The sequence below is a fragment of the Dermacentor albipictus genome, chromosome 8 (genome assembly GCF_038994185.2).
Source record: "Dermacentor albipictus isolate Rhodes 1998 colony chromosome 8, USDA_Dalb.pri_finalv2, whole genome shotgun sequence".
NCBI classification, from domain to species: domain Eukaryota; kingdom Metazoa; phylum Arthropoda; class Arachnida; order Ixodida; family Ixodidae; genus Dermacentor; species Dermacentor albipictus.
The window spans coordinates 6841098-6853515 of NC_091828.1; the positions used below are offsets into that span (position 1 = coordinate 6841098).

General features: G+C 41.0%; 2 protein-coding genes across 9 annotated transcripts in view; one reads left to right on the forward strand and one right to left on the reverse strand.

Annotated features, from left to right (window-relative positions):
• Positions 1-6278, forward strand: part of LOC135910455 (uncharacterized transporter YutK-like) — a 365908-nt gene extending 359630 nt beyond the window's left edge. For all 7 annotated transcript variants that reach the window (XR_010567076.1, XR_010567077.1, XR_011507822.1 and 4 more), the window contains 2 exons: positions 2024-2299; positions 6214-6278. The gene's annotated coding sequence lies outside the window, so the exon portion shown is untranslated. The remainder of the gene's footprint in view (positions 1-2023; positions 2300-6213) is intronic.
• The window catches only part of LOC135910456 (dermonecrotic toxin SPH-like), a 184948-nt gene that overhangs the window by 5657 nt on the left and 166873 nt on the right, over positions 1-12418 (reverse strand). The window lies entirely within an intron of this gene.

The following is a 12418-nucleotide window of genomic DNA, read 5'->3' on the forward strand; positions in this document are numbered from 1 at the left end:
GGTCAGAAACTGCTGTGTATTAGTCATGAGGCTCATTTAGGCATCACTAAAACAAAGCTAAGACTGAGAAGCATCTACTTGTAGCCTTAGATGGATAGGCAAGTCGACGAACTTGTGAGAAACGTTCTTGCGTGTCAACAAGCAGATAAATCTGCCAAACCTTCTTTTTCTGCACTACAACCTTTCGGATCGCCGCTAAGACTATGGAAAAAAAATTGCCATGGGCATAATAGGCCCTCTTGATCATGCTCCAGAGTATGCACGTTTCGCTTTAGTCATTGTTGACTGCAATTACAAGTGGCACGAATTTGCTTTTATGCCTTCAGTCACATTCTAGGCCATTCTGGTCAGTCTTGATGAAGATGATTTGGGATTTTCATGGTGCTGCAGCAGTCTGGGCAGTCTTATTTCCATATTCACTACAGAAGGATCCCCATTCATTTCCATATTAGGTAGGTTAAGGGCCCGACAATGGACCACAGTTTGTAGCTGCAGAATTTCAGAACTTCCTGAAGGAGAGATGCATTAAGCATTTCTTGTCTTCTGTTTACTACCCACAGAAAAATGGCCATGTTGAAAGATTCAACCGTGTCCTCAAAGAATTCAAGAAGATTGCTATTTTGGAACAACGAGGCTTCAGGTTTGCAGCCTTCGAATACTTGTCAATATATAGGTTCTCTCCACATATTACTACCGCTGTGTCTCCAACTATACTGCGTCAAAGTCATCAACCGAGGATTCGACACGAAGTCGCAAACATGCCTCCAATACATTCGGAATTTGCTTTTCATAAGCTGTGCCAGCAAGTGCAGAGTCGAGTACATCAAAGACAGCAAAATACCAGAAAGTTTGTAGATCGTCGTCGCGCAACCAAACTTCCTCAGGTTCGACCAGGTTACCTTGTCAATGTGTATATCTCACGGAAATCTGGTCCGAAATACCCAAGTCGGCTCAAAATTAATGGTAAAGTAGGTCGAAATCCTTTACAGCTTGAAAATGGCAAGCGTTGGAATGCTTCTAAACTAGTGAAATACCCGGTTCAACCGGATCAAACGATAGATGAAAGGAGTAATTTCACTGACAACTGATCCTTTGACGATAGTTTTCCATCTTGTCTTCTAGTTCCTACTGGTACTGGTTTTCCTGCTGTATCTACTTCGTTGAAACCTCCTGTTTCACCCCCACGACTGGGTTCACCCCATGCACAAGGATCTCCTGAGCGTCTGTACGACACTCCCTCCCAAGACACGGCTCCTGATTGCACTGAGGTCAACGACACACATTCCAGTTCTTGTACAAATAATATTTCCTCTCGTCCTACCCTACGGCCTGAATAAGCTATCCGTAGGTCTACACGTCACAGACATCTTATCCTATGGTTTAAGGCTTATGTTTCCAAGTAGCTTTGCTGTCATGGTTTACTTTCTACAAAGGTTTCAACCCTCCCATGCAAATCTGGCTCTTATGCCTAAAATTTCCGCCATGTTTGTTAGGTAAATGGTATAAAAGTAGTATCCTTCAAAGGAGGGGCGCTTTCTGACAATATAAATGCGCACTACGCATATTCTTGAATTCACGACGGCTACAGAGTCGCCCCGACTCAGGCTCAGAGGGAATGAGCCCCCCATCCGTGTTGTCCAAGGGGGTACAAGGATGTTTGTATTGTCTGTTTTTTCTTGTATTCATTCAATTCATATTGTCATGTATGACTTGTATTTGCTAATACGCCTGCTTTCTTTGTCCTCGTAAAAGCGATGCTTTTGCGAACTTCAGTGCAATTGTCTTCATGAACATGTGTTCATTTTAGGCGCCTTTATACCGCATGCTTTTTTTCTAAAAAGAATGGTATGTTCATTGTGTAACTGATTACAATTCTGTGTTCTCCTCTAAGACGTTTCTGCCTGTTTCATGGCTCTTGCTTCTCTTGAGTGAGGAGAGCGAGTGGCGCATTTTCTTTCAAGGCAGAGGCAGCAGCGACAATGCAATGGACGCATCTTGACACAAATTCCTTTCCTCTGTGCAGATGCGGTATCGCAACGTCCCAGCACGATCTGTCGACACGCGGAAGGCCACCCGGCGCCACCAGAGAGAGCTACCTGCGGTCCCGCTATATCGCGTCGAATCGCTCCAGCCAATTTGCGACACGTGGAAGGGAACCCGGCGCCACCTGCGATCCCGCTGTGTGTCGCTCACAATCTGAAGTGCTATTTTGTAAAGCTACAGACTTCGACAAGGATCCATTAGCAGCAGTGACAGTGCAACGGACATATCTTGACACAAATTACTTTCCTCTGTGCAGGTTAGTGGTACCACGTCGAAAGTTGTCCCTATTGTACAGTTCGCTGTCGCTGCTGCTCTTTCAGCGCATTTTTTTCGCTGTGCTTACATTGGAGTGCGAGAGCGACCTTCTAAGATATGCCTACGAATACCGAACTCGCGAGGAAAATTGAGGAAATCGAAGTGAAATTGAGCAAGGAGACTGATCGCTTGGCTCACGGTGCCCTCGGCAAGGTTTTGCAAAGCATGCAGTCTTCGGGGATTGATGTCTGAAGAGTGAGAAGTGCGCACTCTCGAAGAAGGTCGAAGAAGTCGAGCAGAACTCAAGAACTAATAATGCAGAAATTAAGGGCATTCCCTGCACGCGGGGGGAAAACTGCGTAGCAGCATTGCAAACCATCGGGGAAAAAAATTAGTGCCCTCTTAGGGCTGCCGAACGTGACATTGAGCGCCGTGTTCCCACGAAAGGGACAAAAAGAACTTCATTGCTCGGCTCTGCTCGCGCTAAAAGAAAAACTGATTCATTGGTAAGGCTTGTGAGGCTAAGCTGTGTCTCGGCGATCTTGGCATAACAGCTTCAATCAACGCCCCAGTCAACGTGAATGACCACTTGACACCGCAAAGCAACTCATTATTCACTAAGGCTTTGGCTCTAAAGAAAGTCAACAATTCGAAGTTCCTGTGGTCTGACTATTGTCTAATCAAGGCCGGGGAAAGTACCCATAGCCAAGTCTACCGCATTGCCAGCGAACCCGACCTATCTTTTAACACGTAGAGACCTCTTTTTCTTCGTTTTTTACTGATTTAGCGCCAGTATGTCATCGTACCGTACAATAACTGATTTAGAACAATTTCTTTCTAACAGCTGGTGCTCGCTTATTCATTTGAATGCGCGTAGTATGCGAAAGCATTATGGCGATATTCATAATGTTCTTTCTGCGTTGACCTAATCATTTCCCGTTATTTATGTCACAGAAACTTGGCTCTGTGACGTTGACACAGATCTATAATGCTTCCCCGATTACACGTCAGAATACACACGTAGACAATCAACTAGCCATGGAAGAGCAGCCATCTATGTTTCGGCAAAGTTAGAGTTCAAACAACGACACGATCTTGCACTAAATTTACCTAACTGTGATTCTGTTTGGATTGAATTCGGTCATTCGTTCCGTAAAATTGACAGCAAGAATTTTATTTTGGGTTGCCTGTATCGTTCACCTTCTACTTCAGTCAGCGATTTCTGTAGTGTCTTAGATGATGTGTCAGAATCACTATCATCTGGAAAAAAGAACGGGATAATTATGGGTGACATGAACATAAATTTGATTGACAGAACGTCCGTTAACTACACGACGTATTGTAGTTGTTATAATAGTTCGGGTATGAATGCCTAATTGCTGAAGCAACAAGTTGCTCCCACGATGGCGGAAGCTCATTTTTTCATCCAACGCATTATTTTTTTCCCACATGAAGCAGGCATTCGAATTAGTGACATTACAGACCATTATCTCTTGTTTCTCAAGATCAAATATTTTCTTTGTTCTCGGATCGTGTACTATAACAAACTTTGTCTTGATAAAGAAAAATTTTTCGAAGTCGTAACAAAGGTAGACTGGTTCACAGTAAGAGAAACTAGCGACCCTCAACTAGCTTTCTCGCGCTATTTTTCTATACTTTTACACAAATTCCTTTTCCATTCCCCCAAGAAAAAAATGAAAGACGGTACTAGCGTCACTGAAAAACCCGTGGTTTGCTGATAAATTATTGAAAGCAATGTGAAGACGAGCAAATCTTTATGAAGAAAAAACAAAGAAAACAGCCCTTTAAAGTTAAACTGATAGCCCGGTACAAAAAATACTCCAACCAAATCTGTGCCTAGCCGAAAAGGGCAAAAAGAAACTATTTTGAACAGAATATATTAGAGTGCGGGAACAACTCTGATAGAAAATGGAAAATAGTAAATTATTTCCTAAACACGAACAGCAAGAAAGAAGCCGTAACTATAATAAATCACGGTGGCAATGAATATTCCAACCGTTGTGACATAGCAGATGTCTTCGGTGACTTCAGGTTTTTCAGGTCCGACAAGGTTTTTGATTATCACTTGACATGCCTCCCACAATCTTTTTACATGTTTACCATTACTCCTGATGAAGGCATCTCTGTATATATTATTATAAGTCACAACTGCCGGTTTTGACAATATTAGGCCATGTCTTATAAAATTAACTGCTTGTCCAATGTATAATATTCTGGCAGATATCATTAATTTAATATTTAAAACAGAGATGTTTCCTCGTGAACTAAATCATGCCAAAGTTACCGCAGTGTTTATAAAGGAGATCGGTCATTATTAACGAACTATCGATCCATCTGTGTTCTCCAATTCATCAGTAAAATAATCGAGAAACTAACTGAGGTACGCCTAAGAAATTATCTCAACAAATTTAGAATACTTACGCGTTATCAGTTCGGTTTTAGACTAGGATATTCTACAGATCGCGCTCTAATACTTTTCGTAGATTATGTAAAAAAAGCTATTGACGATGGTAGCTATGCCGGCTCTTATTTTGTTGACCTCGCTAAAGCCTTTCACACTATAAATCATCAGATACTCTTTCTAAAGTTAGAATCAATGGGAATAGCTGGCCCTGCCTGGCTACTAATCCGTAGTTACCTCCATAATATAAATCAGGTAGTCAGGGCTTCCGGGACCTACTCAAAGCAAATAATGACTAATATAAGGGGTAGCACAAGGGTCCATTTCGGGCTCACTTATTTTTTTTAAATTTATAATAACGATCTGCCTAATTTCATCACGCACTGCAATTGTTTGCTGTATGCTGACGATACTACAATATTTAACTCGGATAAAAGCATGAAGTGCCTAGTACACGAAATTAACGCGGACTTTCTCAACATATTACACTGGTGTAAATTAAACAGATTACAGTTTAATTCAGCTGAAACTAAGTTCATTTTATTTACTTCACATGAACGGTCGTTAGTTCCTGTTGCTTCCATTTGCATGCCACAGTACCCGATACCGGCTAGTGATGACTGCATGTATTTGGGCATCAGACTAGATAGAAACATAAAATTTCATCACCACATTTCAAACATAAAAAAAAGATATCCTGTTGTATAAGCATCCTAATTAGAGGTCTTCCCTTTATCTCGAGTTCTATTCTGTTATTATTTTATTATGCATTCACTGATTCACATATTAACTACTCTATAATTACATGCGGTAATGCATACAGTACTCCTCGTGCGCCACTACAAGTCGTCCAGAATAGAGCAATCAAAATAATAACTTTCAGCTCATACTACACCAACGCCGAACAATTATTACAAGCGAATAATATCCTTACTGTATCCGACATAAGTAAATATAATATAGGTGTCTGGCTATATAAACGCATGAGCAATCGATTGCCCTTTTCTTTCAATTGGTCTTTTTTCTTAGACAACACTAACACCACTTATCTTATCTTACCTAAAATCTTATCTTACCTAAAAATCGAACTGACTACGGCAAGCAATCGGTTGATTTCAGCGCATTTTTATTATGCAACTCACTACCACTTGTTTTAAAATAATGGAACTACACTAATTATTTAACAATCCAAATGTTCCTTTTGAAATAACCAAGCCTTGCATGATTTTTTTATATGACTCATAATCCATGCGTTTGCATTTCCATGTGTTAATACTGAAGTTTATATCATGCTTGTTAATCACGTATGAAACTGTTTAAACAACCCCATTTTATGTTCAATTTGTTCATGTTTTCATATGTTGCTTAAGTGATTTAATTCGTGTGCTACTCTTTCTACAATTGCTGCCTTTCTCATTTGTTTTTATAGTTGTATTTATTTCTGTCGCTGCGTTAACTAAGTTCACTTTTTCTTTCGTATATATCATCTACAGGCGGTACCAATGCAGTCTCCGACTCCGGGGCCTCATCTTGTATACTACATGTTGTAATAACCTCGTATGTAGTAATAAAATTTGATTACGATTATGATTTTGAGTTGATATCCTGTTTCAATACCCAACTTCGGTTTCCAATGGTTATGACCACTAACGCCACTCCGCGCCCAACGCTGTGAATGTACCATGCGGTGTTTGCTTTCGCCTCACTGGAATAAACGAATTCTTTCACTGATCCCAAACTGGAGCAGTCCAGCTGTTCTGCAGCGCATTGCGCTCCAGTCATTAGGCCTGACACCGTAAGTCTCCCGTCCAGCCGACCCCTAAAGCAATGCCCCAAATACCGCCACCACGGTTTTTGACCCACCACAGCAAGCTAAGCACGGGGAAGCGGTACAATCGTAGACGCCAGCACCAGCCTTCTCATCCGTTTATAATTTCACTGCTCGAGCTCAGCTCCACCGAAATCCTCGCCCCGACTGCGCGCTCCTTGCCTCTTGTCTGCATCTTAGATAAGAAAAAATTTTCAGTGTAGCCAATGCTATTCTCTTTAAAAGCAAACAGCTCTGACTTCCTATAAACGAGCACAGCGTTTGATTTGGCGGTTCAAACAAAAGCTGCTGGTCACAGCCCGATGCTTGCATCGGTGGTTACGTAAATTTGACGCCCGCAAATTAGAAGAAAAGCAGATTGGAATAGCTTTACGGTAGAGGGGCCCTGGTTGGTAAGAAGATGCAAAGCTGTGAAGTCAGCCCTGCGAAGCTGTCTGATTTCCAAAAGACGCAAGTTCACAGACGAGTCTGCACCCATATCACGATTGCGAGGACACCGGAGTTCAGAAGCGAGACCATCTACAGTTGTCGGGGTTAACCTCTGCGGACTATTTTATTGTTGTTTAACACAACAAACCAGCCAATGCCTTCATCACTGTCTTCTCACGTGCGGAAACGTGTGCTCTGCATCTCGAGCTCACATCTGGCATGACAGCCGCTAGCATTTTCGCCACCTTTCGACGTTTAATCTCTCGTCGTGACATTCTTTCAACCATTTATTCGAACAACGCCTCCTACTTTTATCAGAGCGTTTGACTACTCGGAAATCATCCCCCATCTAGTTAGGCAGTTTTCTGCTAAGCACGTCGCATCGAGTGGAAGTTCAGCGTCCAGCAAGTGCCTTAGTTGAGAAGATTGTAGGAACGACTCCGCCGCATCACCAAGAACCCAATGAAGCGCACTCTAGGCCCCCATTCCCCGTGTTTTGAAGGGATGACAACGGCTCTGTGTAAAGCAGAGTTGTATATCAAGAGCGGTCTCTTAATAGATTTGCCTCTAGGCCCCGACGAGTGGAGCCTCATCCATGCCTTCACACTTCTTAATTTTCAACTGTGCAACATGCTTGCCTCAAGATTTGCACGCCGCTTCACCCCAATCAGCAATCGTTGACCTGCGACCTTTAGGCATACATTGAAAAGCTTCAACAGACCATCTTAGACACGCTGGCCAAGTTCTTGCGGCTTGTGGGCTCTGTAAACAAAGCGGCACCCAAGCTGCCGCCATGACTTCAAGTTGGAGATGTCTTGGCGGACGACGACGATTTGCCGCATATCGTGTGGAAGCTGGCCTGGATGACGGAACGGCTTCGTGGTCTCGACGGTGCCGTTTCGTGATAAGGTCCGAAAGTTTGCTATCTTGAAGCCGGCAGGACCTAGAAATTTGGTCGGTCGTAGAAGCGTGCTACAAAGAAAAAAGAAGGTGCACGTGCGCAGCTGCGAAATTGGCCCAGAGAGGGTGTATGATTTGCAGAATACGAAAGCTCACACCAGAGATCGCACCCGTATTCTCAGATTTGTTCCCAAGTTTCTGCACCAGATGTAGCAGATGGGACAACAGAAGGTGACAAAGCTCATCGAGAATTACCACGTGGGAAGGTTTTATTCTAAACCAAACTTGTGAGGCGCGCGCCTACTGTCCTCATCATTTTTGTGTTTTAATTTGTAACAGAATTCATCGCTTCATGGTTGTTCCTATATCTATCGTCCGTTTTATAGTTTGAAAGATTATTTACTGTGATCGTGGGCTCCCTTTATTATCCTCTCTTGCAGAGGGTCTCCCTCCAAGAATTTCTCACATTTCATCATTCGAGTAAATAGTATTGAAAACATGGCTTCTGTGATGTGTGTTTAGCTGCTAAATTGCTTGATGTGCATGCACTTAGCAAAAATATTGCATTGCAGATGAGTGTTTGGTATCCGGAGAAACCAGTCAATAAAGCGTACATTTGAGCACCACGCATTGGGCGTGTCAGTCCCGACATTCATATGAAGCCACGACGGCAAAGATGTTAGTAAACTAACTAAACGGACTTCACATATGGAAAGCCTTATACAAGAACTCCGTTTACCTGGCTCATTTTGGCGTTCTTCTCACGCAAAGAAATTTTTTAGCCATGAAAATCAGTGATTCATCGCTTCAACACCTGTTTCAACGTTTCTTTGTAGACACTAAAATACGGTACGAATATCGAGTGCAGAATACTATAGAAACTGTGAGTGTCCAATGCGTATGTCTGCGTGAAACAAAGTTGTCTACACGTGATACCCGCGACTTTTGTTTCAAAGGAAATATTTCAAAATGAATTTTTCAGCCTGAATACGTTTACTTTATTCTTTCCCTAAGCGTAGTACCTAGTAAAAAAAAGCATCTTCGAGCTATCATAAATCAATAACCAAACGGAAAGCAAACACACAAAGTGTCTTATCTGTTCGACTGTTCTCAGTAAACAAAAGAAAAGAGAATGAGTGAGTGAAACTTGTGTACATGGGATACACGCAAGTTTTCCTGCAAATGAAATTTTGGAAGCGAATTTTTCATGCTGAATGCGTATATTTTATTCTTTTCCTAATGCGTAGTACTCTGTAAAAAGTAACTTCTAGAGGTTATAAATCAATAACAAAACGGAAAGAAGCAGCACCTGCCAGCAAACACAGAAAGTGGCTTATCTGTTTTGATTGTTCTCAGTAAACAAAAGAGGAGAAATTCAGTGAGACAAAGTTATTTACATGTGATATGCGCAAGTTTTGCTTCAGAGAAATATTTCAAATGCTATTTTTCATCCTTAATGCGCTTAATTTATCATTTTGCTAGTGCCTAGTACCCAGTAAAAGAAGCACCTTCTAGCTGTCATAAATCAATAACCAAACGGAAAGAAGTAGCGCCTGCCAGCAAACACAGAAAGTGGCTTATCTGTTCGACTGTTCTCAGTGAACGAAAGAAGAGAGATACAGTGAGGGAAAGTTGTGTACATGGGAGACACGCTAGTTTTCCTGCAAATAAGATTTTCGGGTGAATTTTTCATCCTGAATGCGTATATTTTATTCTTTTTCTAATGCGTAGTACCCAGTAAAAAGTAACTTCTAGCAGTTATAAATCAATAACCAAACGGAAAAAAGTAGCGCCTGCCAGGAAGCACAGAAAGTGGCTTATCTGTTTTGATTGTTCTCAGTAAAGAAAAGAGGATAAATTCAGTGAGACAAGGTATTTACATGTGAAATGCGCAAGTTCTGCTTCAGAGAAATATTTCAAATGCCATTTTTCATCCTTATTGCACTTATTCTATCCTTTTGCTAATGCGTAGTACCCAGTAAACAAAGCATCTTCGAGCTTTCCTAAATCAATAACCAAACTGGAAGAATTATCACCTGCCAGCAAACACAGAAAGTGGCTTATCTATTCGACTGTTGTCAGTAAACAAAAGAAGAGAGATTCAGTGAGTGAAAGTTGTGTACATGGGATACCCGCGAGATTTCCTGCAAATGAAATTTTCGAAGCGAATTTTTCATCCTGAATGCGTATATTTCATTCTTTTCCTAATGTGCAGTACCCAGTAAAAAGTATCATCTAGCGGTTATAATTCGTTAAACAAACGTAAAGAAGTAGCGCCTGCCAGGAAGCACAAAAGTGGCTTATCTGTTTCTATTATTCTCAGTAAACAAAAGAGGAGAAATTCAGTGAGACAAAGCTATATACATATGATATGCGCAAGTTTTGCTTCAAAGAAATATTTCAAATTCAATTTTTCATCCTTAATGCGCTTATTTTATCCTTTTCCTAATGCGTAGTACCCAGTAAGTAGTATCTTCTAGCGGTTACAAATCAATAACCGAACGCAAAGAAGTAGCGCCTGCCAGCAAACACAGAAAGTGGCTTATCTGTTTCTACTGTTCTCAGTAAACAAAAGGAGAGAAATTCAGTGAGACAAAGTTACTTACACGTGATATCCGCGAGTTTTGCTTCAAAGAAATATTTCAAATTCAATTTTTCATCCTTAATGCGCTTATTTTATCCTTTTCCTAATGCGTAGTACCCAGTAAGTAGTATCTTCTAGCGATTATAAATCAATAACCGAACGGAAAGAAGTAGCGCCTGCCAGCAAACACAGAAAGTGGCTTATCTGTTTCTACTGTTCTCAGTAAACAAAAGAAGAGAAATTCAGTGAGACAAAGTTACTTACACGTGATAACCGCGAGTTTTACTTCAAAGAAATATTTCAAATTCAATTTTTCATCCTTAATGCGCTTATTTTATCCTTTTTCTAATGCGTAGTAGCCAGTAAGTAGTATCTTCTAGCGGTTACAAATCAATAACCGAACGGAAAGAAGTAGCGCCTGCCAGCAAACACAGAAAGTGGCTTATCTGTTTCTACTGTTCTCAGTAAACAAAAGAAGAGAAATGCAGTGAGACAAAGTTACATACACGTGATATCCGCGAGTTTTGCTTCAAAGAAATATTTCAAATTCAATTTTTCATCCTTAATGCGCTTATTTTATCATTTTCCTAATGCGTAGTACCCAGTAAGTAGTATCTTCTAGCGGTTACAAATCAATAACCGAACGGAAAGAAGTAGCGCCTGCCAGCAAACACAGAAAGTGGCTTATCTGTTTCTACTGTTCTCAGTAAACAAAAGAAGAGAAATTCAGTGAGACAAAGTTACATACACGTGATATCCGCGAGTTTTGCTTCAAAGAAATATTTCAAATTCAATTTTTCATCCTTTATGCGCTTATTTTATCCTTTTCCTAATGTGTAGTACCCAGTAAGTAGTATCTTCTAGCGGTTATAAATCAATAACCGAACGGAAAGAAGTAGCGCCTGCCAGCAAACAGAAAGTGGCTTATCTGTTTCTACTGTTCTCAGTAAACAAAAGAAGAGAAATTCAGTGAGACAATGTTGTTTACATGTGATATTCACGAGTTCTGCTTCAAAGAAATATTTCGAAGAGAATTTTTCATCCTGAATGCGCTCATTTTACTCTTTTTCTAATAGTATGCAGCAATAATATCAAGTAAAAAAAGTTTTTTCTAGCTCTCATAAATGAATAACTATACGCAAGGAAGTCATTTTGTTTCAATGGAGGTTTTTCGAAAGGAATTTTTTATCCTGAATACATTCATTTTATTCTTTTCGTAATGCATAGCGCCCTGTAAAAAAGTATCTTCTAGCTATCATAAATCAATGACCAAACGTAAAGGAGTAGTTTTGTTTCAAACGAACTTTTAGGAAAGAAATTTTTCCTCCCGAATGACATCCCGGTAACAGGCGCTGAAACAGGAAGGCGAGAATACACAAACAACAAAATTTTATTCCCTATGAAGGAACTGATATCACTCTAAGAGTACGATATGATTGCGGAGAAGAAGAATGACATCCCATCACCACTAAATACGTCGTGTATTGTGCTGGATGAAAACATATGACTTCGTAAGAACGGAGCGATAGTGAAGGCAAGATGGCGCATTTTTCACCATTTTAATGGGTCGCGAAAGCTTGAAAAAACGTCATGTTCACGTTGCTTATGATTTGTCGCTGACCTAAAATTCCGTCTTCAGCAAGCATACCTTTACACTTAAAGCTCATGCATTGTTCCATTAGACATTGTTCCATGAGATATACGTCCCGTGAGGCAGAAAATCCATAGTGATCACGCGTAACTTGGCAAAACATGGCGGCCGGCGCAAAGAGTAAAACTCGTAAGAAGTGCTGGGCTCACGACAAAGCTCTCTCTCATCGATGTTCCTGTAAATAAAGTAAATTAGCGCAATGAAAAGAAAATTTGGTACATGCGGCCATGCGCAGGAATGAAACCGTGGCATTCGGGTGCGAGACGAGCACGCTTTTCCGACTCCGCCGCTGCTCCATGGTTCTGT